The sequence below is a fragment of the Theropithecus gelada genome, chromosome 6, assembly GCF_003255815.1.
Source record: "Theropithecus gelada isolate Dixy chromosome 6, Tgel_1.0, whole genome shotgun sequence".
NCBI lineage: Eukaryota > Metazoa > Chordata > Mammalia > Primates > Cercopithecidae > Theropithecus > Theropithecus gelada.
The window spans coordinates 38,226,993-38,253,311 of record NC_037673.1 but is presented as its reverse complement, the minus strand read 5'-3'; positions in this window follow the sequence as shown (position 1 = coordinate 38,253,311).

Here is a 26,319-nt window from a genome sequence, read left to right as displayed (position 1 = left end):
ACTCTGCTTAAAAATGGCTCAAAAGATTCTATTATTGTGAAATTGGCCTAAACAGATGATCTTTTAGCCTGCAAATACATGATTCTGCGACACCATTTACATTACGGAAAACAACTGTTCATCTCATGAGAATGAAAGGAACAACAAACTCTCTGAGGTCTCTTCAGCCTCATTTGGAACAGGCGGGAATAATAACAAACGTCACACTCTCAGCCATGAGTCTAAAGAAAGAGAAAGCATCATTTCACCGTCTGAGTTGGGAACTTTGTGGGTTTCAGATGTTCAGGAATCCAGGCCCCTATCCATCCTGATATTCTGTGAATGCATGATTGTGAAAAGAGAATCAACACGAGACCTCCACATTGAATTATTTAATTAATTCAGAAAATACTTATTGAGCACCTCCTTGTGCCAGGCACTATTCTAAGTACTGGGATTTTGTTCACAAAAGTGAACAAAGGAGTCCTAATCCCATCTTCTTGGTACTTACAGTTTCATAGGGAGATAGACAGTAGGTCCAAAAAATGAATGGATAAATGACAAGTAGGTAGCACTGATATATTGTAACATAGTTTGAAAGAATGTGGGCCATGAACAATAGAATCCACGCCATAAGAAAGAGAGGAGCAGAAGAGCACACTCTCCAGTCCTGCCTTTGTTGCACACTGTCCAATCCTGGTTGTCTTGGGGACTACTAGTTGCACACCCCAGCACACTAACATTGTCCCTTTAATGTAAATAAAATGAAAAAGTGCTGGTGGCAGAAGCCAAGTGATTGTCACTATTTTCCACCACGCCGGGGAGTCAGGCTCCCCAAATGCAATAGTAATGGCTGTGGTAGTTTCCGGAGGGCTCAGTGGGAATGGCCCTTGCAACAAACCCAGGGATTCTGTGTTCTCAGAAATAAAAGTAAGCAAAAGACACACAGGCTTTGTTTCTGAGAAATAATTGGTTTGGGGATTTAAGTTTATTATTTTCTTCTCCATTCTCATGCACTGATTTCGTCTTTAAGCCTCTCCTCATTTCACTCTTTGGAGCACTGGTCAAAGAGAGCAGTGTCAGCTAGAGGGTCTGAGGTTTGTTTTGTTTTGTTTTGTTTTGTTTTAATCATGGAAGAATTATGAAAGGAAGAATGATCAAAATTAAATTTTTAAGAGTTATGCCATGACTGTGATCATAATATTTTCCACAAATGAGGTACAAAATGGCATGAAGTTGTTATTTGTGCCCTAAGCAAAACTGGAGCATTCAATCTGGATTTGATAATACAAGATCGTTATAGGTGCATAGATGGTGCTTCACGAACAGCTGAGTTGAATCTACTTTGGAAAACAAGAGTTGTTGTAGATTGAGAGACTCTCCAGCGTTTTGCTCTGGATGCATTCCAAGAGTTGTTGTCACTAAAGGTTTAAATATATAAAGATGGTACAATAGACTCTATTTCCATGGAAGTAAACTGGTCTCTAATTAATATACCAGAAGCTGAGTCACTTTGTTTTTACAGGCACGTAGAGAGGAAGTGCCATCTCTCCTCAGTCGACACACTGCCGGTTAGCTGATGTATAGTTCTTTTTTTCTTTTTATTAAGGAGTAGAAAAGAAACTGAACTGAAAGTTGAAACAGTTCATACAAGGAAGAAGCAAGCCTGGGAAGTTACCTACATTGCCTAACATCACAGCATCTAAAGGAATCACACTTTCTCTTTCCTTCTTGTATTTGAGGAAAGGAGCCCTCATCTTAAGACAAGAATTCTTCCAGGTTTCCCTGAATAGCTTCTTTCATTCTCAACAGTGTCTATTTCAAACTTTCCTACTTGTCTCAATGTCTTCACGCTCACCCATACCTTCCTGGCACACGCAGGGAAGGACTTTACCCCCTACCGTACAGACGATGATGTGAGAGCAAAAGCCCCCCAACTGCAGCACTAGGCAGCCTGCTCCCTCACTTGCATCCATGCCCCCACCCTGCCCCAGCTCTCTTTGGGCAACGAAAGAGGGGTCCTTCCTCCAGTCTCAGGCAAGGCTCTCCACCCATGCTTTAGATCTCATTCCTTTCCACATCTCTGGAAATTTGCTCCTGTAATCACCCGCAGTCTTTCCTGTATCTTCCACTCACACAGGAATGTTCTCAAATCTCCCCCTTCTTTAAAAAAAAAAAAAAAAAAATGAAAACAAAACCTCTCAAGTACATATTTTCATCTAAAGAGAGACTTTCTTTTCTTCAGAGTCAGGATCTTAGAAAAAGTGGCACTTGCTGTCTCCTCTTTCTCATTTCTTCCTTAGCTGCTTTTGCCCGTCCTGCTTCACAGAAAGTTCTCCCCTTGAGGCTCTGATTCCTTCCTTGTTGCTCATCCACTGAACACACGTCAATTCTTGACTTTCTTTTTTTTTTTTTCCCCTTTTTTTTGAGATGGAGTCTTGCACTGTTGCCCAGGCTGGAGTGCAGTGGCACGATCTCGGCTCACTGCAACCTCCGCCTCCTGGGTTCAAGCGATTCTCCTGCCTCAGCCTCCCGAGTAGCTGGGATTATAGGCACACGCCACCAGGCCTGGATAATTTTTGTATTTTTAGTAGAGATGAGGTTTCGCCATGTTGGCCAGGCTGGTCTCGAACTCCTAACTTCAGGTGGTCCGCCCGCCTTGGCCTCCCAAAGTGCTGGGTTTACAGGCGTGAACAACCACACCCAGCCCAATCCTTGCCTTTTTTGAGCTCTCTGTGGCCTTGGGCACTCTTGTCTCTTCCTAGTTCTTGAATCCATAAAACTACTCTCTCTCGGTTTCTTCTTACTTCTGTGACTTCCCCTTCTAAGTCTTCTTCTTGGCTCTGTTTTCCCCATAAATGCAAGAGTTCTCTAGGGATTTATTCTCATCCCTTTTTATCCTTTTTTGTTGTTTTCAGAGTGGTTTTTCTTTTGTACCTAGGGGGAGGGGGGTGTGGCAGTGTGCACAAATCTAATCATTACACTCTCCATAAGGTTCTCCAGAACTTCTCAGTCACCTTCAGAGTAAACCTCACCTCCTGAGTAGGGCTTCCTACACCTATCCTGATCAGACCCATGTCAAGCCCATCTAGTATCCCTTCCCCACAAATTATTGAAATTCTAGCCATAGTAATTAACTGAACAAATCATGTTCTTTCTGGTTTCTGTGTCTTAGAAAATGCTACTGGCTTTGCTCAGAGCACACTTTCTTCCCCTTCCTTACCTACCGAATTCAAGATTTTCTCCCAAAGCTCAGTGCATATTTCTATCATGGGATGTATCAACTTATATTGTATTTATCTGTTTACCCATCTGTTTGAGTTCCTTAAGACAGACACCCTATTTATTTATCCTGTGGAGCTCAGGGTGATTCTTTGTGCCTAACAGAGTTCCTTCATGAGCAATTAATCTGCTGAATGACTAAGTGGATAAATGGAAGATACCATTCCTTTCCATTCCAAGCCCCGCATGTAAACTAAGTTCAAGTCACGTAGACTTTTTCTATCAGACCTGAGTACAATGCGCCTAAAGCAACGTACATACCTCCACATAATAAGGGTATTGATTTTCTTTCTTCAAAATAAATGTGGCTCCTGTTGGTGGAAATGTGTTTGTTCTGACCTTCCTGGTAGTCATGGAAATGAATTACAGCCTTGGGCAAAAGGGCATCCCTCAGTCAAGGGGATGTGGTGTGATCTGCTGGGTAGAGAGGGCGTCATGGAGGCAGCATTCTATTTATAGCTGATGTTGACTCCTCCAGGCCACTAAGGTGACGAGCAGCGATGACTGGCCCCTCCTCTCCTCTCCTCCAGTCCATCCCTGACATGAAGCTAGCTGAGGGCTTTGCTCTTCTATTTTCAAATCGGGTTTCTTTCTAGGTTAGAAAAGCTTTTGCTGAGAGATAGAGGCCAGGGAGAGCTTTACTAAGATTTCATTCCCATGGAAGCTTCCCATTTCGTTGCTACATCTGCGTAGTTCCTTTTTTTTTTTTTTTTTTTTTTTTTTTTTTTTTGAGACAGAATTACACGTTTGTTGCCCAGGCTGGAGTGCAACATGGTCTTGGCTCACTGCAACCTCTGCCTCCCGGGTTCAAGGCGATTCTCCTGCCTCAGCCTTCTGAGTAGCTGAGATTACAAGTGCCTGCCACCGCACCCAGCTATTTTTTGTGTTTTTAATAGAGATGGGGTTTCACCATGTTGGCCAGGTTGGTCTCGAACTCCTGGTTTCAGGTGATCTACCTGCCTCGGCCTCCCAAAGTACTGGGATTACAGGCGTGAGTCAACATGCACAGCCATCTGCATAGTTCTTGTGGTATCACAATGGATTTGTGCTTTTGCTCTCACAAGATACTAATGCCTTTAAGAGCAAGACCTATGGATTTTTCTTTCTTTGCAGTGCCCTTCAGGAAAAGTTTATCTGTCTAGCAGAACTTAATCACTGCTCATAAGTATAATTACCAGTAATAAACTTAGATAACTCATGCTGAATAGAAGGGTAAAGTAATCATAAAGATCTCCCAGATAGTGACATGTAAGCTTCTCTACAGAATCCTGGAAAATGTGAGAAATCAGAAAGGTTGCAGTTTCATGGCACAAGCTCCTTGAGCACAATGACATGATTTTGCAAACTATTTCTAGGGTAAGAAATAATATCTTTTAAATTTATGGCAAAGTCTGCTGTAATGGGAGATTATTGCCGTGGTGGACGGCTTTACAGAAACACAGTTATATGTACTTTATTAAACCATGTAGCAGGAAAAAAACATGATGGCACTCAAGTAGTTGAATTCCAGCCGCTTTCAATTCCTGGGTACATATAACCTTTTTGTTAGCACCTCTAAGACACTGAGTTTATTATCAAAATGACAAGAGCATTTGACAGAAGGACCTTTGGTTCAAGACTTCTAGATCTGTCAAACTTCTTGTGGTAGCCAATCTCCAAGATGACCCCAGGGGTCTCTGCCTTCCGGTATCCATGTCCTTGTGTAGTCTCTTCCCACAGTGAATAGTGCCAACATGCATAAGCAACAGGACATTGTAGAAATGATGGTATGTGACTCTCAAGGTTGGGTCACAAAAGACATTGTGGCTTCTGCCTTTCTCTCTCTTGAATTTTTTGCTTAGAGGTAAACCAGCTGCTCTGTTATGAGGACTCTCATCACAGCCCTATGGAAAGATTCATATGACCAGGAATTGGGGTTTCTTGCCAACAGACACCACCAACTTACTAGCAATATGAGTGAGCCATCTTAGAAGTGTAGTCTCCAGCTCCAGTCAAGCCTTTAGATGACCACAAGCTTGGCCATCATCATGTGTACAATCTTGTGAGAGGCCTGGAGCCAGAACCAGGTGAGGGTGCCATTAGGTAAGCTGGTGAGGACGCCATTAGGTAATCAGGTGCCATTAGGTAAGCTCCTCCTAAATTCCTGATCTACAAAAAGTACAAAATAATGAGTGTTTATTGTTGTTTCAAGTCACTAAATTTTGAGCAGTTTCTTATACAGCAATAGATAAAACCTTAACCAGAATTGGAAAAAAATTGATGATATAACATTAGAATGGTTACTGTGGTATATACTACCTAGATCACTTCTTCAGGGCTGACACAACCATTTCCCAGCTATTGGAAATATTGTTTGTTGACAATACATAGCTATGTCCCTTACTAGAAATTGCCCTCTAAGCTGAAGCTATGTCTCATTCAAGATTATGAGCTCCTGCCTGGGGCAACCTGGGACCGATGACTAATATGAGGATAAAGAAGTCAAACCCCATTCAATTTGCCCCCTTTCCAATCCTGCTTCCTTCAGTTCTCTAAAGTTGTATCTCATGAGTGCTATCCACAATAAACCTCTGCCTACAACTCTCTGTCTCAGAGTCTGGTTTCCATGCTACCTAACCTAAAATAGTCGGTATGGTCCTTAGGGATAGGGCATGCAGCCAATTACCTGGTTCGTTTGTCAGGGCATGGGAAGAAAACAATTGAAAGACTGAGGACAAGATTGTCTGCAGAGGAGGCACTGGGATGAGCCTATGGGGGTGCACACAAATTGTGAAGATTTTGTTAATGCCCACTGGATAGCATATACTGCAAAAGAGGCACTACGTAACAAACTGGCTCGGCTAGTAAATATCAGGCAGCCTCTTCTCTTTTCCACCCCAGTGCTTATACAGTGGATTCATGAAGAGAGGAGCCATGATGGCAGAAATGAAGGCTCATGCATATACCCAACAGCACACTCACAAAGGCTGATTTAACTATGGATGCTGCTGTGTCCATCCAACCTGCCTGCAACAAAGGGCAATGGGTCCCCAATATGGCACCCTCATCAATGAAAGCAACAAGTCTTTTGGTACCAAATCAATCCCTTTGAATCTTTTCAATCCTAGATGGAGGAACAATTCATCTTGACTAGGATCGATACTTATTCTAGGCATGGGCTTGCCTTTCCTGCCCATAGGGCCTTAGCCGTGCTGTCTTTTGGCTCTTCCATGCCTACATTTAGTGTATACATTCAGGTAAAGCAGCCATAGCCTGAAAAGGACCTGGTAACCAGGGCCTTATATCCCTCAGTGCTGAGGGTCTAGGCACCTCCCTAGACTAGCCACCTAGACCAACAGAAGTACTGGCTGAGGGTGACACAAACCCAGAATGAGGGGTAGAGGACAAAGACAATGAGCATCCATTATGAATGTGAAGGCAGCTACAGCAGAAAGGCTAGAGCTCATCCCACTGGTGTGTCCAAGTTTTCATAAGAAACAAGACTCATTGGAACCTGAGACGATCTATGTGGGATGAGGGGATGCTGTGGGTCTGTCAGGGTTCTCTCTTAAGAGGCAACGCACTCATGCTTCAGCTGCTGGGACTCTCAGCTGCTGACAATTCATAACTACATGGCTCACTGGGAATTGCCCTTGGCTATAGAGAACTCCTTCACTTAAGGTTACACTTTCTCCCAGAGATGGCCAGTGGCCATCTGACTGTGAGGAAACTGACTGCTGTGAGGAAACAAAGGCTGACACATTTTCTTCAGTCAGGACATCTCTGAAAGGCCATCCCAGCTCCAGAGCTTCCCACAGGAAGGGCTGAGACCCCTATTGCAGCTACATTGTGGATCAGCTTCTGCCTTTGTCCAATCCTGCCTTCCTCAGCTCCTGACATTGTCTCTCCCGACACTCCCCCAGTAAACCTTCTGCATGTAACTCTCTGTCTCAGAGTCTGTCTCCAGGAAACACAACCTACAAAAAGCTTCCATATAAGAATTTTCACCTTCAATCAGCACAGCAAAAAAAATGCAGCCAGAGAAAAGTCTATGCTCTTCATTGTTAATCCAGTAGATGGGAAAACTAGGAATTGCAAGCTTTGGTTGACCTGATAGTGGTTGCAAAGGAAAAGGGAGCATGTCAGGAAAGGAAGTGACTGGGAGCTCCATGTCCACTTTATTCATGGATGGAGGTGTTATAAAGAATAGGGCATCAGGGGTAGGTATACTTGATACACCTCAACTTTTCTGAGGGAGGTAAGCCACATGGAAAAATATCATAGTAAGGCTCTTTGCTCACTAGGTGACTTTGGTCATTTCACTGTTGCAATCTTTACTGATATACTTACCAAACAGTGTTTTGTTTGTTGTGATAACTCCAGTTTATTTATTTGTAAATTTCCTAATATAGTCATAAACAACTGATAGTCTCTTTAAACAAGAAATTGTACAAAGGAAATTTGATATTTTGCTGGAAAGACTCTGCAAGAAAAATTAGTAGGAATTAGTAGGTTGTACGTTCAGAGGGTGAGGGCTCACTGACATGGTGTATTAGTCTGTTCTCACGTTGCTATAAGGACATACCCAAGACTGGGTAATTTATAAAGGAAAGAGGTTTAATTGACTCACAGTTCCACAGGGCTGGGGAGGCCTCAGGAAACTTACAATCATGGCAGAAGGGGAAGCAAACATGCCCTTCTTCACATGACAGCAGCAAGGAGAAGTGCCAAGCAAGAGCGGGAGAAGCCCCTTATAAAACCATCAGATCTCGTGATAACTCACTCACTATCATGAGAACAGCGGCATGGGAATAACTGCCCCCAGGATTCAATTACCTCCCATGGGGCCCCTCCCACAACACATGGGGATTATGGGAACTACAACTGCAGATGAGATTTGGGTGGGGACACAGCCAAACCATATCGTATGGGCATCTAGAGTTTACACTTATCAAGATCAGTGTGATCCTTTCATGAAGGACTGATTTTTCTTCTCCTCCAAATTGCTTCTCTTCTGTTGGGGTGATGTGCACTTCATGCTGCTCCATTCTGCTCTCCACCCTGCTCTCCACCCTGGGAAGAAGGTTGATCATAGGGATTGCCACAGCGGTCCAGGCCCTCTCACTCCTGTGGGATTCAGCCTATAGGGAACACAGGCAGATCTGAGGAGTGGGGAGAGTGAGGCTAGGGTATTTTTTCCCCCTCTTTCCTCTCTAGTAAGGTGGACCCAGGCTGTCAGCCTCCCTCCATTGCAGACCACACCTCCTGCCAGGCAGTCCCTCCCTGGCCCCTCTTGGCTTAGGGGTGCTAACTATCTTCAGCGACTACTTGCTCCAGGGTACTGCTCTATGCCTTAGGGTTTCCCTACACTCTGCCCTGATAGAATGATTCTTCTTTCTGTCTCTTTCACATTTAGGAGACTAAATTCTAGACTTGCTTCTTACAGAAACAAGCGAAGCATCCATGGGCCAATTGCTTCACCAATGTAGGCTAAGAAATTCCCGGGATCTGGCACGCAAAGATTTAAAAAAACTTTTAACTGAATGCAGCAGACAATGTCCCCACTCCATTCCAGTGCTTTATATCCTGTTTCCTTGAGGAAAGTGACAAGGCAGGAGATGTGGGGACAGAAGGATTAAAAATTTGAAGCTGCTCATGAAGGGAGCGAGTGCACATGAAGACTTAGCATAAGAATGGCAGCAGATAGAAGTAGGCCCAGGCTGATGGAAGACTGAACAGCAGAACAGAGCAAAGCCAGGAAAATGGTTTTAAGTAAACTCCTTAAACTCCTGGGAAGCTGCAGGACAGACAGTGCAGTGAACGACCATTCTGAGACAGCCAAGTATAAACGGTCCCCGGAGAATCTCCAATCGGCCTGCGCATTGGGAGAACAGAGTGGAGGCACGGAAATTCATTCCATTTGCAGGAAGGGGAAGCCTGGCCCTCCTGTTCCTGTGTGGTAACCTGGAATTCAATCTGTGAGATGGGGGCCTGTTAACAGCAACCCCTCTCACTTTGCTGAGAGTCTTTTTCCTTTTCACCTAATATATTTCATAACCCTCCCCGCTTCGAAGTGTCTGCGTGCCTAATCGTTCCTGGCCGTGTGACAAGGATCCGGTTTTTAGCTGAACTGAGGAGAAAGTCCTACAATTCCTACGATTCTCTCCAACTCCTGGTTCAGACCTTCTAGTCATAGCTTCCGTTGACTGGGTGCCTCCCATGTCCCAGGCATGATGCGTTATACTCATTGTCTCCTTTCATCCTCACACACAGCAACCTTGGCAGGACAGAGAAAGGTGGTGTGAGGAGACGAGCCGAGCCACTTGCCCAAGGACCCAGGGTCCCCTAAATGACACAGCCAGGATGCCAACCCTGGGACTTCCTCACATAATTAATCTTCCTTTTCTGGAACGGAATTTGGCCTGACCCTAAGGATACCTGTCCAGGCTGGAGTGAACACTGAGTTTGCACTGCTTCCTCTCATCTCTCAGAAATTACTGAAGCAGACCCAAATTCATGGGTAGTCCAACAGCAAGCCACTCTATTTGAGCCAAAAATTATAGCAGGCCAGGTCCTGGATCAGGGAGCTCATTTCCTTCTCCACCCTCTCTCCACCTTGTCCTTCCTGCCCAGGTGTGAATCTTTCCCCAGAGCCAGGCCCACGCCAGAATGAGCCCTGGGAAGCAGGAGAGTGGGACATGGCAAGGTATTTGTCTTCATGGATTCTTCTCTGTGTGTGGGACTGCACTGGGAGAGGAGGATGGAGGGAAGGCATTCCTCATGCAGTAAACAGCCCAGACCAATTTGCACCCCAGCCACTGAGCCTTGATCTTTTCATGACGCTTTGCATATTTATAACCAAGATTCCTATTGCTCTGGTACAAACAAGATTGCAATCAGCCTGCCAACAGATTCTCTTTAAACTGTCAGTCTTTATGGAGAAAAAAACAGTCATTGACATTGAATGCCCTTTACACAAGCCCCCTCTTATTCTCCTTAGCTGGAAGACAGTACGCGAGCTTAGTTCTAAGAAGAGAGGGAACTTGTTTCCTTCAAACGGCCCCTGCCCAGGTTTTCTTCGGTTTGGTTAGAGCAGCCTCAACTCCTTTTAAATGCCTTGCTTAGCGGTGCCAGCCTGCTTGAGCTGCGCCTGCAGATGCCAGTTTCAGCTGCCACATTTAATTTTCATGTCCTGAGGGCCTCCTGTGCTTTTTCTGATTCCCTTAAATGAATAAAAATAACTAAGGAGCATGGAGCACATGACCCTGATTCAGTGTTCAATCTTTTGCTGCAGATATGTTTGCTCACATCCAGGCCTATTTGTTTTAAAGAGAAGATGAAGCAGAAAAAGGCGACCTGTCACATCTCTGTTTCCCAGATCCTTAGGGCCTAAATACAGCTGTGAGTTAGCACAGAAAAAGTTAGTTTCCTTATCTAGAAGCCAGACATGTGTACCAATGGCAGAAGCATGTTCTACTTTGGTTCTACTGTGAAAAGAACCAATGGGAAGAAAAAAAAACCTAACTAACATGGATAGATTTCCTTACTTGACTGGGTGATATGGACCCTAAGGTCACATCAGAGTGTGCTGGTGTGACCTTAGGGTCCATATCAGCACATGCTGATGTGACTCAAGGGTTGAAATAAAGGGGACAATGCTTCCTTGTTGTCTTCAATGGAAGCGACATCTGGGATTTTATTTTATTTTATTTTATTTTATTTTATTTTATTTTATTTTATTTTATTTTTCTGAGACAGAGTCTCACTCTGTCACCCAGGCTGGAGTGCAGTGACACGATCTCAGCTCACTGCAACCTCTGCCTCCCGGGTTCAAGTGATTCTCCTGCCTCAGCCTCCAAAGTAGCTGGGATTACAGGCGCATGCCACCACACAGAGCTAATTTCAGCTGGGATTTCAAACTGGACTGAAAAAAATCCTGAGTTCCAGCGGGTCCTACTTAGGGCCAAAAGAATGCTACTTAGAAGTAGGATGGGCCGTGAGACTCCCTTTGCTACCCTCAGAAAGACCCCAAAAGAAACCCTCCTGGCTTTTTCACTGGCCCTCACCCCAGGACTAAGACTATGCCAAGCCCAGCCGTGAACATTGTGATCCTTTCTATGGTCCTTTTAGGGACTGTTTTGGGAGAGGCAGAGTCAAAGAGTGCATTGCAGCTGCTATTCTTACTCCTTTACCCAGCCAACCCTCAGTCGCCAGCATTTCTCAAACCATAGTTTAGCTGTGAATGCCCGAGATTTTCTTCCTGTCCTGACCACAGTAGTGCTGGTGGTCATGCTGCTTTCTGGCACAGCCAGGCAGGAGGCCAGCCACCTCAGAGCCTCGGGGAGGAGGCAGGGGAAGGATGCCTTCCCCTGGGGCCCAGAAGGGGCTGTGGGTACCAACCGCCTGGACACTCAGGCTGGAATCGAGCTGAATACACTATAGGGAGGAACTGAAGGATCCGGGCAGGGGAACATACTCCTCAATCCAGACCAATGTTTTCAGAGGCCCCCGTGTTGTGAAAGTGTTGTCATCAAAGCTTGCCTTTCTCTTTATAAATGAACTCATTTGTGGAAAATTCTGGAAAGAAAGAAAAGGAGAGAGACAGAGAGAGGGGAAGAAAGACAAAATCAGTGTTTTCAATGCCAGTTATTGAATGTAACCTGTAGTTTCAGAGCTTTAGTCTCTCACAGAAATTCTTCTGTAGTTGTTACCAACATTTTGGTCTCTCGCATCTTCTCTTTAAAATGCTAGGATAGCAGTCATGAAACTCCTTGGTCCTCTCAGAGATGTGCAATTGAGGGAAATAAATTCAATTTCAGCCACTGGGTGGTATTTAGTGAGCATGTGATCAGCCTTGTACTGGGAACTCACAAGAATCTTCCCTCTTTTTGGAAGAGAGAAGAATCTTCTCTCTTCTTGCACATGAAACATTAGAAATGATTTGAAGTCCATCTATTAATAAGGCTGGTGGATACAAGATATAGTATAAAAAAGAAAATTTACAGTTAGCAAAATAGAATTGTTAGGTGGGGCTTGAGAGATGAGGGAATTGGAGCAGAGGACTGCGTGAAATACAAGGAGGAGTTTAAGATTTTGAGTGAATAGTGTATGTCTTACTTATTAGCACTTCCTTGTCTTAGAATCTTCTTTGCTCCTTACACACACCCACACACACACTCTCTCACTCTCTCTCTCTTCCTCTCCAATGCCCTTTCCTCATTCCTCCCTTTACTGAAAGCTGACTCATCCTTCACAGCTTAGCTTAACCTCTGTCTTCTTCATGTAGACCTTTTCAGCATCTCAGGCCACATTGATTCCCCTTCCTGGAAACTCCTTCACTTAGAGTCAATATCACTCAGTTAAGTACTTAGCTGATTTCTATTTGTTTCAAGGGTGTGTTTGTCTTTCTTGGTAAAGGATAAGGCTCTTAGGAGAAGGATCATATGTTCCAGTAGGATCAGACGTGGGGAGATACAGTGGAGCCACTTTGCAAACACTGGTTTAATGGATGAAAGGTTTGGTTCAGGACCTTGTTTCTCTGGGAACATTATTGCCAAGAGTCCTCATCTGGGCAAGCGTTTCGTTCCCTGGCCATTTCATCAGTGTCACCACGCAGGCTGCCTCATACTCTTAAATGGCTCTTCAGTGTTCTGTTTCCAGCACAGTCGGGGAGATTATGTTAGTTTCTTGCAAAATGTTTGAGAGGAGTTTCATTCTTCTTAGAAGGCAAAGAAGAGCAATTGGCCCACTTTTCTGTACTTTACACATAAAATATTTGTTTAAGCTGTGATAAAAAGCCGAACTTGGAAAGTGCTGCTATAAACTCAGAGTGCAAAGGAGGGCCGGTCTAAGGGTGATCATTTCAGCTAATATGCAATAGATTCAGCTGCCACCTCCAGAAGAGCCCACATTAGTTAATCAGTATGTGAGCAATCCAGGACCTTTGTTCTGGCTCAGGTCCCACCTGTTCTCTCTTTTTAGCATTTTGTGTTTCTAAGATTTCTTCCCCAGGAGGGATGAAGGAGAGGGAAGAGGACTGAGAAAAGAAGACAGTGAACAAAGACGATGTTGTTGTTGGTAACCCAGCCCTGCTAGAGACTTGGTGGAGTGAAGGTGAAAGTCAATGCTCATAACAAAAGTTCTGGGTTTAGGATCGCCTCAAGATTTAGATCTATGTCAGCCATGCCCCCACTGACTGGGAAATGAACAGAATGCCAATCTGAAGGCAAAATGGGCCATGTGCAGTCATTGAAATATGCCTGCTGTGGTACGAATATTTGTCCCCTCCAAACCTCATGTTGAAATTTGATCCCCAATGTTGCAGGTGATTCTCAATGGGAGGTGTTTGGGTAATTGGGGCAGATTTCCCAAGAACAGATTAATACTGTTTGTTTCAGGAAAAACTCTCCCAAACTGCATTTTTCCTCTGCTGTTGTTACAGTAGCTAGCTAGCCAGGCATGAGCAGGCAGAAGAGGGCTCCTCCTGACCCACCAGGAATGTCAGACGACCATCAGGTGATGGTCCGGCAGTTGTCACACTGCCTCTCTAAAAGTGATAATTGGTTGCAGGTGCAAGGGAGAGGCAATTTCACAACAGATGAAAACACTTGGAATTGGTAACCAGCAGCTCCGGAATTGGGTGAGTAGGCTCAGGCATGTGCATTAAGAAACAAAATGGTGGAATATGACCTTTTGGGAGCATTCCACTGGAAAAGAGAAGAATGCCACAGGCAAGCATTTGAACAACTCCAGTAAACATGCTAAGCATGCTCACCTGTCAAGTATTAGCAGACCACTGTGCATGCGGGTGGCCCACCCTAAGGGAACAATCATGGGAAAAAGGACACAAGACCCTGGGAGTATGCCAACGTATAAAACCCCAAGTCAAAAGGTCAAATGTCCCATTTGGCCTCCACAGCACCCATTTGAGTCTCTTCCAAGTGTACTTTCCTTTCTTTCCTGCTCTAAAGCTGTTTAATAAACTTCCTCTCCTGCTCTGAAACGTGCCTCAGTCTCTTTCTCTGCCCTCTGCCCCTCAGTTGAACTCTTTCTTCTGAGAAGACAAGAATTGAGGTTGCTGAAGACCTCTACCTATTTCCCATCACTAACCCAGATATTCGCCACCCCTAACACTCTCACACCACCACAACAATCAGCACACTGAAGACATCTGTGACCAAAGGTGTGGGAGTTTCTCCCCACCACCAAGCAGCGAACACCAGTTGGGTGTCAATTCCATCACGATCTACCTGGAGATGGTGTCAGATCCCACAGGTTGAGGGCTCAGTCCCCAGGACTGCTGCCCTCCACCACACACCAGTCACAAGACCAGGCCTCCACAACTTCTGACGGACTGGCTTCAAGTTGGAGTTCCCATTTTGGGTTCAATTAATTTGCTGGAGCAGCTCACAGAACTCAGGGAAACACAATTGGTGGTTTATTGTGAAAGATATTGCACAGGATACAGATGAAGAGCTGGGTAGGGCAAGGTATGCCGGAAGAGGCACGGGCTCCCATGCCCCGCAGAGGTATGCCACCCTCCAGGAACCTTCACGCGTTCAGCTGTCCAAAAGTTCTCCGAACCCAGCGGTCTTGGGTTTTTATGGGAGCTTCATGACATCAGCATTTCTTCCCTGCAGGTATAGGGTGGAGCTATCTCAGGGGAGGGTCTTAAGTCCCACAGTCTGAAAGATGAGGAAGATTAGAGTCCTGTCTTGGGGCAGTGAAAGAGGGTAAGAGACAGGTTCTGTTTCTGAACACACCCAACATTTTAACAAAAGACCGTAAAAAGGGCTATGTGAGTTATGAGCCAGGGACCATGGATGAAAGCCAGTATATATTATACATACATATATAAATAAATATGTATAAAAACACCACGGGCCACACCCTGGGTTTTTGTTTGTTTGTTTAGAGACAGAGTCTGGCTCTGTCGCCCAGGTGGGAGTGCAGTGGCACAATCTTGGCTCACTGCAGCCTCCACCTCCTGGGTTCAAGCAATTCTCCTGCCTCAGCCTCCCAAGTAGCTGGAATTACAGACACGCACCAGCTAATTTTTTGTGTTTTTAGTAGAGGCAGAGTTTCACCATGTTGGCCAGGCTGATCTGCAACTCCTGACCTCAGGCGATCCACCCGCCTCAGCTTCCCAAAGTTCTGGGATCACAGGCGTGAACCACCACGCCTGGCCCACACTCTGGTTTTTGACCATGGACCCCTTACATCAAAAGAATATACATAATCATAAATAATTAGTCCAGTCCATCATGTTATGTGAATGTCTCTCAGAGTGAGGCCACACAGGTTTGAAGATTTACTTTCAATCTTGTCAGGTTCCAAAAGCAGTAGTGATCTTGGTAAAACATATACACCCTTTCAAGCATCCGGAATAATTGAGCTAAGAAACAATGTCATCTCTTGGTCTGGGACTCTTTTGAGTTGTTAATGTAATATTGAATTTCCCTCAATTAATAACCCATTTATTCATTTCTTTACACTCAGCAACATTTCTCCTTCTCTCCATGAATACCCAAACCTTTTCACCTTGTGAAGGGACATCAGAATTGCCACTGTGCTGGCCTAGATTGTAGGCAGCAATACAGGTCTAGCAAGTATCTCCTTCTCAGTCCACTCCCACTCAGATAGTGTAAGGTTACACAGGTACAGAGCTAGTGAGCTATTTTTACCACCAGGCAATATGGCTGCTTCGCTCTTTTTTTTTTTTTTTTTTTTTTTTGAGACGGAGTCTCGCTCTGTCGCCCAGGCTGGAGTGCAGTGGCCGGATCTCAGCTCACTGCAAGCTCCGCCTCCCGGGTTCACGCCATTCTCCGGCCTCAGCCTCCCGAGTAGCTGGGACTACAGGCGCCCGCCACCTCGCCCGGCTAGTTTTTTGTATTTTTTAGTAGAGACGGGGTTTCACCATGTTAGCCAGGATGGTCTCGATCTCCTGACCTCGTGATCCGCCCGTCTCGGCCTCCCAAAGTGCTGGGATTACAGGCTTGAGCCACCGCGCCTGGCCTGCTTCACTCTTAACCCCAATGTTGCTAGATGGGTGGAAGGCACAGTCCACCTCCATCAGGCCCTCAGGAGTTCTGACCAGAGGTTTAAAAACACAGTGACAGTTTCTTGCTTAGAAATCATCCCTGCTTCCGGCACTTAGAGTTACAGCCTTGGTCCTAAGACCACTGCATCAGATACAGGAGAAAAAGAAAAATAAATTTTTTTGAGGTGAATTTGGGAAGAAAAAATATATATAGTTTTATAGTTAGAGTTATATAACTATTACCCTGATATAACAAACATATATATTTATATACACACACACATATATATAGTTGTTTTAGTAGAGACAGGGTTTCTGCTAAATATATATATATATATAGAGAGAGAGAGTTGTTATAGCAGGGTACTCCTCCCTTGGCAAGATTGCATAGCCATGCCAGCATCCATCCTCCCTACCTGCTCTTCCTCAGATCAATCAGAAACAGAAAAAATCTAGTGCGACACTAGCCCCGCTCACATTGGGGGTGAGTACACACTCGTGAAGGCGTATCAGCCAGGGCCTTTCCATCAGGAAACCTGTCTCATAGCTATCCACAGTTTCTGTCTCTCTTGGTAACAAACAGAGTAATTCTTACTGGCATTATGTGCTAGAGAGGGTGCAAAGGTAACATGCCTCAATTCAGCCCATCTCTGCACCTCTGCCGTGACCTATGTCCCCTCAGTTCATGGACCCAGGTGGCCACCTCCAGGGAGCACACAGGGATACCTACTTGTTGATTCCAGTCACCTTCCAGACCTGGAAGGGAGTTCTTCTGATGGGCACTTGTTCTACTTTAACACACCCCTCAAATTTCCATAGGGCCATATCCCATGTGGGCATTTCTTCAATAGGCCGGGTTTCCATTGCCCTTCTGCCTGACCATGTTGCCAAGCCATTTGTCACTACCCATGAGTCAGTAAAAACCCAAACACAGGGGCTTCCACCACTGTTCAATTCTTCCATCACTGTTAAAAAAAACAGCGTGCAATTCAGCCCACCAAACTGATCCATTTTTATCTTCTTTGATCAAAGTAGCTGACTTCTAAACAGGATGTTGTCCATTCACTTTGAAACTGCCATCTGTAAACCAAGCAGCTCCTTTTTGGTCAATCAAGAACTGTTCATAGTGTACTGTCCAAGTGTTGATAGAATCCAGCAGCACCTCACACAGTTGCAGAGTCAGTACTAGGGGTAAAGAGGCTACCTGCTTGTGAGTATCTTCTTGCATTTCCTAGATAGCATAATCCTGAATAAACCATTTCCATTTTATTAAGGAATTCTTCTGAGCATTACTATCCTCATTCGAGAATTTCCTTGACATCATCCTAGATAGCATTGGTATTTCAGGTGTCAAGATCATGTTATATCCTTCAGTCATAGGAGTAGCTTCAGTTAACTTCCCTTAGCAAGGTAGTAAATGCCCCTCAACTGGAAATTCTTTAGTCCAAAGTCTTTGTAGTCATTGCGGGAAATGCTCACAGGATTTTGCTATAAGCCCCAGGAAATGCACCACAGAGTGCTGTCAAATGGAGAATTTATCTTTATCAGGTGCTCTAGCTTCTCCTCTGCACTGTGTGGGCTCGGGCAAGCTTATTGGTTCCCATTTAGTGTGTAAAAGTAATATTCCTTGAAGGACAGATTTATACGCCTTCTGTTTTATAGTACCAGGTAGGGGAAATAATTCCCCAATCAGATACAATGTTATTTCCCATGATACAATTAGGTAAAAGAGATGCAACCACTTCACATGAAGTGTGTTCAAATAAATATCAACTCTCATAATCCTATCAGTCCTTACATTTTTATGTTCTAGTTTTAGAAACTTCTCTTCTCCACCCCCAGACCATTTTATCCTCTTTTGTGCAAAGGGCTTTGGGTCTCCAGCCAAGGGCTGAGCCAAAGGACCCTGGTCTTTCTTCAACCTTTATTTTGATTGACCTGCCTGACTATTGCACCAGACAATTTCTCAAAGTCTGATTAAATTTCTCATTAGAATCTCTGCCTTCTGGCTTTTACAATTTCTCTAAACCGGGGGAAATAGAGCAAACTGGGTTGAAGCCCTTTAATATTGGGGGATTAGCAGAGGCTCCCTTTGGTCCACCCAACCTTTGATACTGTTGTATTGACCCCATCCATTTCCTTTGTTTCAACGCCATCGATTTCCATTTTATTCATTCTGTTTTTTAATAGCCATCTAAAGATTTCCTTCCTGTTGGGACAAGTCCTATGAGTCTCCTTTCTTTTTCTTCTTATTTTCACCCCATACCAATGTTTTTTTATTCACCTCATTTATAAATAACCTTTTAAGAATTTCCACCTTCTTGGCTCATGCTTGTAATCCCAGCACTTTGGGAGGCCGAGGCAGGCGGATCATGAGGTCAGGAGATTGAGACCATCCTGGCTAACACGGTGAAACCCTGTCTCTACTAAAAATACAAAAACAAAATTAGTCGGGCGTGGTGGCGGGTGCCTATAGTTCCAGTAACTCGGGAGGCTGAGGTGGGAAAATGATGTGAACCCTGGAGGTGGAGCTTGCAGTAAGCCAAGATTGCACCACTGCACTCTAGCCTGGGTGACAGAGTGAGATTCTGTCTCAAAAAAAAAAAAAGAAAAGAAAAGAAAAGAAAACAAAAAAAGAATTTCAACCTTCTTGGGATGAGCCCTTTGATTCTGCTTTTTGTCTTTCCCTGGTCTCATTAGGTTAGTTAATAAAAACATCAACCAACCTAATATTTTTATTAGCATCTTTATGACCCATAAGGAAAGCTGAGACAGCAAATTTGGTTCAGCTTCTCAAAATGCTCTTTGATTTTGAAGGAGTAATGTCACACGGGGTGCCAATGTAGAAGGGGTCCCCTTAACCACGGCATTTACCATGACCTGGGTTATGGACATATTCATTGAATGAATACTCCTGCCATCATAAAAGCAGTCCCACATGGCTTGCATATGAAGCATTTCAGCTGCTTCATCTGGGATGCTCCACTTGGCATTTACAGGTGGAGTTGGACGGTCTCCCGTCTCAGGGTAAAGCAATCTTACAGTAGCTTTTATTGGGTCCACCAAGCTGGCTATTACCTCATGAATAACCTCCTGTGTGTCTGGATCATATATACCTATCTGTGATTGTTCAACAGTAAGCTATGGGTCTTCCATCAACCTGAGCATGCTGTTCTACTCTGCAGCATTTAAAACCAAAGATACTGTGCCTAAATTAGTCACTTTCAGAATCTATTTTAGTAAAGGGTTCTCTGGAAGCTGATGATACTTATCTACAAAATGAAGCAATTCCTTCACATTATTCTCTTTGGTTTCAATAGTTACCTGGTTTTGTCCTTCCTCCACATTGACTACCTTCTTGGTAACCACGGGTCTCAGTGGTACTTTGTATTGTCCCTGCGTACAATTTTCTCCTTTGTTGATAACTTTGAGACTAGTGGGCTGAGCTCAGACAGACCCACATCTGAGCTTGATCCAGCCTCAAGACCTGACCCAGCACTCTCTTTCACTTTTATTTTGGCCATTATAGGTATAACCAAGGAACTATTTTGGTTTTTTTTTTTTCTAATGAGTTTGCATTTCCTTATGCATCCAGTGAACCAACCCCATGGGAGTTAGATCCATCTTTAAATTCCACTGGTAATATTTACCTTTAGTAACGGATCCCACAGCTTTGGCTTCATACCATAGGTGACCACGTCGCCACCAGGAATCAAAAATTCTTCATCCCCCACCCTTTTAGCCTTTCTCTTCCCAAACCACAAGTTTCTGTTAGTCAGAATGGTCTAGCAAATCCCACTTCTGACACCAATTGTTTCAGGAAAAACTCTCTCAAGCCACATTTTCCCTCTGCTCTCATATTACCACAACAATCAGCAACACAGAAGATTTCTGTGAACAAAGACGTGGGAGTTTCTCCCCACTACCAAGCAGCAGACACCCCTGGGTGTCCTCCAATGCAATTCCAACATGATCCACCTGGAGATAGTGTCAGATCCCACAGGTTGAGGGGTCACTCCCCAGGACTGCTCCCTGCCCCCTGACACCAGTCACAAGTCCAGCCTCCAGAACTGCTGATCAGCCAGCTTCAAGTTGGAGTTCCCACAACCCCCTCTTTTGGCTCAATTAGTTTGCTGGAGCAGCTCACAGAACTCAGGGAAAAACAATTAGTGGTTTATTATAAAGGATATTACAAGAATACAGATGAACAGCTAGGTAGGCCAAGGTATGTGGGGAGGCTCCCATCCCATCCATGGATGTGCTACCCTCCAAGGGAACGGAGGTTCCATGTGTTCAGCTATCCCGAAGCTCCCCAAACCAAGTCCTCTTGGATTGGCCATGGGATCTCTGCACACACTAGCTCTCCTTCACCTTCTGCCATGAGTGGAAGCAGCCTGAGGTCATCACCAATGCAGATGCTTAAACTTGAACTTTCCAACCAGCAGAATTATGGGCCAAATAACCCTTTTTTCTTCACAAATTACTCAGTCTCAGGTATTCCTTGATAGCAATACAAGATGGACTAAGTGCCACAAATAGTTTTGCCCTCTGTTTTTATTTTATTCTAAAGTGCAATCATCAATGCTATCATTTAATGAGTGTTAATTAAGTGCCAGGCACTTTATGTACAGGATTATCTCATCCACATAACAACTTTCGCAGTGGAAATAATCACCTCATTTACACAGATCAGGAAACTGAGGCTCAGAGGAGTTAAGTAAACTTCCTGCATTCAGCAAATATTGATTGTGAGTCTTTCATGTACTAGGACTTAGAATCAGAAAGTGGTAGAACCAAGATCCAAGGGTAGATGTGTCTGGATTTTAAGCCTGTGTTCTTTCCACAAGGCTGCATTGCTTTCTTAATAAAGAACTTCTCCAAAAGACCTTCTCTGTCATCCTCATTTCAAAAATAATCCTTTTGAATTCTAGAAGCCTTTTGAGTACAAAGTAAGGAAGACTGTTAACTATGTTTACCAGATGGTAGTAACAATATTGGAATATGTCTGGTTTGTTTGTTGTTGTTTTTAAAAGTAGAGATAGAGAGAGATAATTTCTAGACTTCATTTGGTGCTTCTTAATTGAGGAGCAGGTCTGGAAAAGAATAGACCAGACACCAGGTGCGGTGGCTCACGCCTGTAATCCCAGCACTTTGGGAGGCAGAGGCGGGCAGATCACTTGAGGTCAGAAGTTTCAGACCAGCCTGACGAACATGGTGAAACCCAGTCTCCACTAAAAATACAAAAATTAGCTGGATGTGACGGCGGTGCCTGTAATCCCAGCTATTTGCAAGGCTGAGGCAGGAGAATTGCTTGAACCCGGGAAGCAGAGGTTGCAGTGAGCCGAGATCACGCCACTGCAGCCGCGATCAGAGGGAGACTCCGTCTCAAAAAAAAAAAAAAGGCCAGCCAAGAGGCTCCCAAGTGTGGGAGCCTCTGCAATCTGATTAACTGAGCTAAAGGAATCAGGGGTGGTTTTGTTAAAGGGACTTAGTTTAATACTTAAATTACATTCTATCCCTTATCCTCTAGGCACCTTTTCAGGAAATCTACTCAGTTCCTCAAGCTACATGCCTGGGAATCAATGTGGACTCACTTTATCCTGTCTTGCTGAAGAAGTCTACCTCTTCAATATGTCTGCTTCCTCCATGCACGCGGCCATTCACATTCAGACCACGATTTTCTCTTGGCTACGTGTTTTCAACTAATTTGATCTCCCTAACTCTGGTCTTTTTCCCCTCAAATTCATTTCCCACACAGCTGCCAGCATAAATTTTCTGATATGTAACTTAAAAATATGTAAATTGGGCCTTGTTTCTTCCACTGTATCTTCCTATGGCTCTTAGGAAAAAGGTCAAACATTTTAGCATAGTAAATAAAGTCCCTCATATCTAGCCCAGCACTGTTCAGTACAATTTAAGCTTCATAGCTAGTCTTAAATTTTCTAATATCCATATTTAAAAAATAAAAACTAGCAGGGTAAATTAATTTTAATATATTTTATTTAGCCAAATGTATTCAAAATATTATCATTTCAAGATGCAATCAATATTTTTTAAAAAATAATGAGACATTTTACAGCCTTTTTTTCTTATACTTCATTATCAAAATCTGGATGCTAAATTTTTATTAAAAATACTGAATCTGTAGATTTCATAACATTTACAACTGAAAAAATGAATTCAAATTTCTAAACTGTTCCAAACATAGTTAAAATTATAGCAATAACTGAATCAGGTATTATTTTTAATTAAAATTAAATAAAACTTAAAATTCAATCATTTAGTCACATTAGCCGTACTTGAAACATACTTTACAGCTACATGTGCCCAGTGGCTACTATACCGGACAGCACAGATCTAACCCTGATTAGATGTCTCAGGAATAACAGCAGCTAACATAAATATACGTCAGGCATTCGTCTAAGCATTCCCATGTATTAGCTCATTTTAATTTAGTTGTTACAGAACAACAATCCTATGAACTAGATACTATTTTTTCCCCACTTTATGAGAGCAAAAATCAAGGCACAGAGAGGTTGAGTAATTTGCCCAAGTTCACACAGCTAGAAAGAGTAGAATTGAGGTTTGAACCTAGGCAGACAGGCTCCAGAACTTGTGCTCTTAACCACAGCAATATTGACTGCCTTAATTCTCGAAATTCCAGGATGCCTCCTCTTGCTTCTAGACTGTTATATCTGCCTCTCCCTGTATCTTCTTCTCTCCTCCAGCCAAGGCCTGAGAATGCACATTTGCCCTTGCTGACTGGGAGAGTGACATTTCCCACACTGTGGCATTATTTTTCTGGTAATGTTTGAGTTCTTATCTGTATGGATTGTAAAAGCAGTGTATTACTAAGACAAACGTCAGTGTTCATAACAAATTCCAGGGCAGAAAAAAATATTTAATCAGATGTGCTTATCAAAGCTCTTTCCTTGCTTCAGAAATGTTCAAGCTGTTTTTAAGCTGATACTATTCCCCTGCCCTGCCTGAAACATTTGAGGAACCTTCTTGGTTACATAACTTGGTGTGAACACTCTCGCTCTGTCCATAGATGATGGTTCACAGAGCACTGACATGAACATTTTCTCTCCTTCCTAACTAATGAAGGACAGCCTTTCCAGGAAACATGTGCTTTGTGAAGTCTGACATTAAGAGTACACTAAGTCAGCCCAAGAATGGGGCGCAGTTAAATATGATTAAAAGTAGAGGATTAAAAATATTATAACAGGAAATGGAAAAAATGAGAATTACGGGCAAGGCAGCTCTTGCTGCACTTTGAGTTCAAAAAGAAGTTACCTAGTTTCATGAGAAGGTAAAGAAATGCTATTACCATAAATCATTATTAAAATTCACATTAATATGATTACATTAAAAATTAGATGAAAAGAGGGAAAGCTAATTGGATTCTGCTACGGTCACACTAATCAGTATTCTTTTTACAGCTAGAAGATAGGATTTATACAGAGGCGTCACTGACACATTAATGGCCCCTAGTGAACAGTACCAAATGGTTTGATTTAACTACTAGAAATGAATCAGCCTCTTCATTTAGCCTCATGCACATGAGCCAAAAAAGATTATCATCTGAGACACTTGTAGCCAGAGTCTGGCCTCAACTCAGCTACAGGTTCTAAGGAAGAGATTTGAGCATCTGTGGGACCTCAAAGCCATGGGCGGCTAACTTATGACACAAATTCAATGACAGCATGAAGGAGGATTTTTAGGGAAATCATATCTGGGTGAGGCTGTGAAAATTATGTTCTGAGCTTGGAAAAAAAACCATAATTATTCTCCTCCTTCCCTAATCTGTGACCATATACACCAGGGTTCCTCCTTTATCCCTATTCACTATAAAGAAAGGAAAGAATAAACATTTGACATGCTATTTCAACAATGTTGCTGTTGTCCATTCAAAATATTTTTCCGGAGATCAGACTTCTGCTTCCAGCCAACATGGAGTAACGAGGACCAGGATTATTTTCACTCTTGAAACAACCCAAAACCTAAGAAATGGTGCTCAAGACTCTGAACATCAAGTGGCAAAAAATAATGATCTTTGCAAGACAGGAAACAAACAAGGTGAGCCCTATAACTGTCCCAGCTCACCTGCTTTGAGACAAATTACAAGCCATGGTGCAAAAAAGGGAAGCCCAGAGGAACCCCTGAGTTGAGGAGATGGGGCTGAGATATGAGGAAGACCAAGGTGGCTAGACTACTAGAGAGGAGAGATAACCAAAGAAAAAAATCTCCAGAAAGAATACCCCTTTGAGTAAATATTCAGCTGATAAGTGTAGACATGTGAGAAACTGCTGGAGGCCAGGGAAAGAACCACCCAAAAAGATAAGAGGTGATAGTGTTCAACTTTCACACTTGGTCAGAAATAATGCCTATTCTCTCAATATAGACTGAAAATTCTCATGATTCATAGGGAATTAGGTAGAATATAGAGATAGCTCTTCCCTCAGAATTGGGAAATCATTAACCCTAATTATTGAACCTTGAATACTGTTCACTTTTAACCTAACAAATCTTAAAAGCATATTCAAAAGGATCAAACTCTCTCCAAATAACTTAATTTGGTCCCAGATAATGTCCTAAAAATTATCTTTATAGGAATACAAAAATAACCAACATCCAACAGGGTAAAATTCACAATGTCTGTCATCCAATAAAAAAGTACTAAGAAGCAGAAAAATATTAGCAGAAAAATCAATCAAATGACTCAGAATTTTTCAGGCAGAAGAATCAACAGCAAAGGACATTAAAACAGTTATTATAACTCTATTTCATAGGTTCAAAAATTTAAGTAGCAAGATGGAAGCTATAACTGAGACCCAACTTGAACTTTAGAGATGAAAAGTCCAGTGTCTGAGATTAATAAAAAAGGCACTGGATTGGATTAATAGATATTTAGCTTACATGTTTTAGAAGAAAAGAATTGTAAACTTGAAGACATAGCAAGAGAAATTACCCAAAATGAAGTATAAAGAGAAAAGCAATTTTATTTAAAAAAAAAGGAACTTATGATCCATGAGCTGTGACAACTTCAAGTGGCCTAATATATGTGTAATTGCAGTTTGCAAAGAATGGGTTCCCAAAGTAGTAGGCAGAGTCTAAGATTACCTCCCAGTAATCTTTGCCTCCTAGTGTTCATATTATTCTTTAGTTCCTGTCTCTTGAGTGTGAGCTGAATTTATTGACTCAATTCTAAGGAAGAAAATATGGTAAAGGTGATGTGATATAACTTGTATTGTATAATATATTAGAAAAATACTCTGATTTCCATCTGGGGTCTTTCTTTCTCATTTTCTTTGAATCTGTTTTTTTGGAGGAAGCTAGATGCCATGTTGTGAGGCAGTCACATGGAGGGGTGCATGTGGTGAGGAACTGAGGCTGCCAACAAGCATGTGGGTGAGCTTTGAAATGGATCTTCTGAGATCTGCCAGAAGCTACAAAAGTGAGTTTGTAAATGGATCTTGCCCCAGTCAAACCTTGAGATATTACGTCTCTGGCCAACACCTAGGTTGTAGCTTCATGAGAGACCCAAAGCCAGAGGCACCCAGCAAAGTTATATTCAGATTTCTGACCCACAGAAAGTGTGAAATAATAGGCCAAGTGTGTTGACTCATCCCTGTAATCCCAGCACTTTGGGAGGCCGAGGTGTGTGGATCACCTGAAGTCAGGAGTTCAAGACTAGCCTGGCCAACATGGCGAAGCCCCATCTCTACTAAAAATACAAAAATTAGCCAGGCGTGGTGTTGTGCGCCTATAATCTCAGCTACTTAGGAGGCTGAGGTAGTAGAATTGCTTAAACCCAAAAGGCAGAGGTTGCAGTGAGCTGAGATCGTGCCACTATACTCCAGCCTGGGCAACAAAGCAAGAGACTCCAGAATGGGAGAAAATTTTTGCAATCTACTCATCTGACAAAGGGCTAATATCCAGAACCTACAAAGAACTCAAACAAATTTACAAGAAAAAAACAAACAACCGGGGGCGGAGCAAGATGGCCGAATAGGAGCAGCTCCAGTCTTCAACTCCCA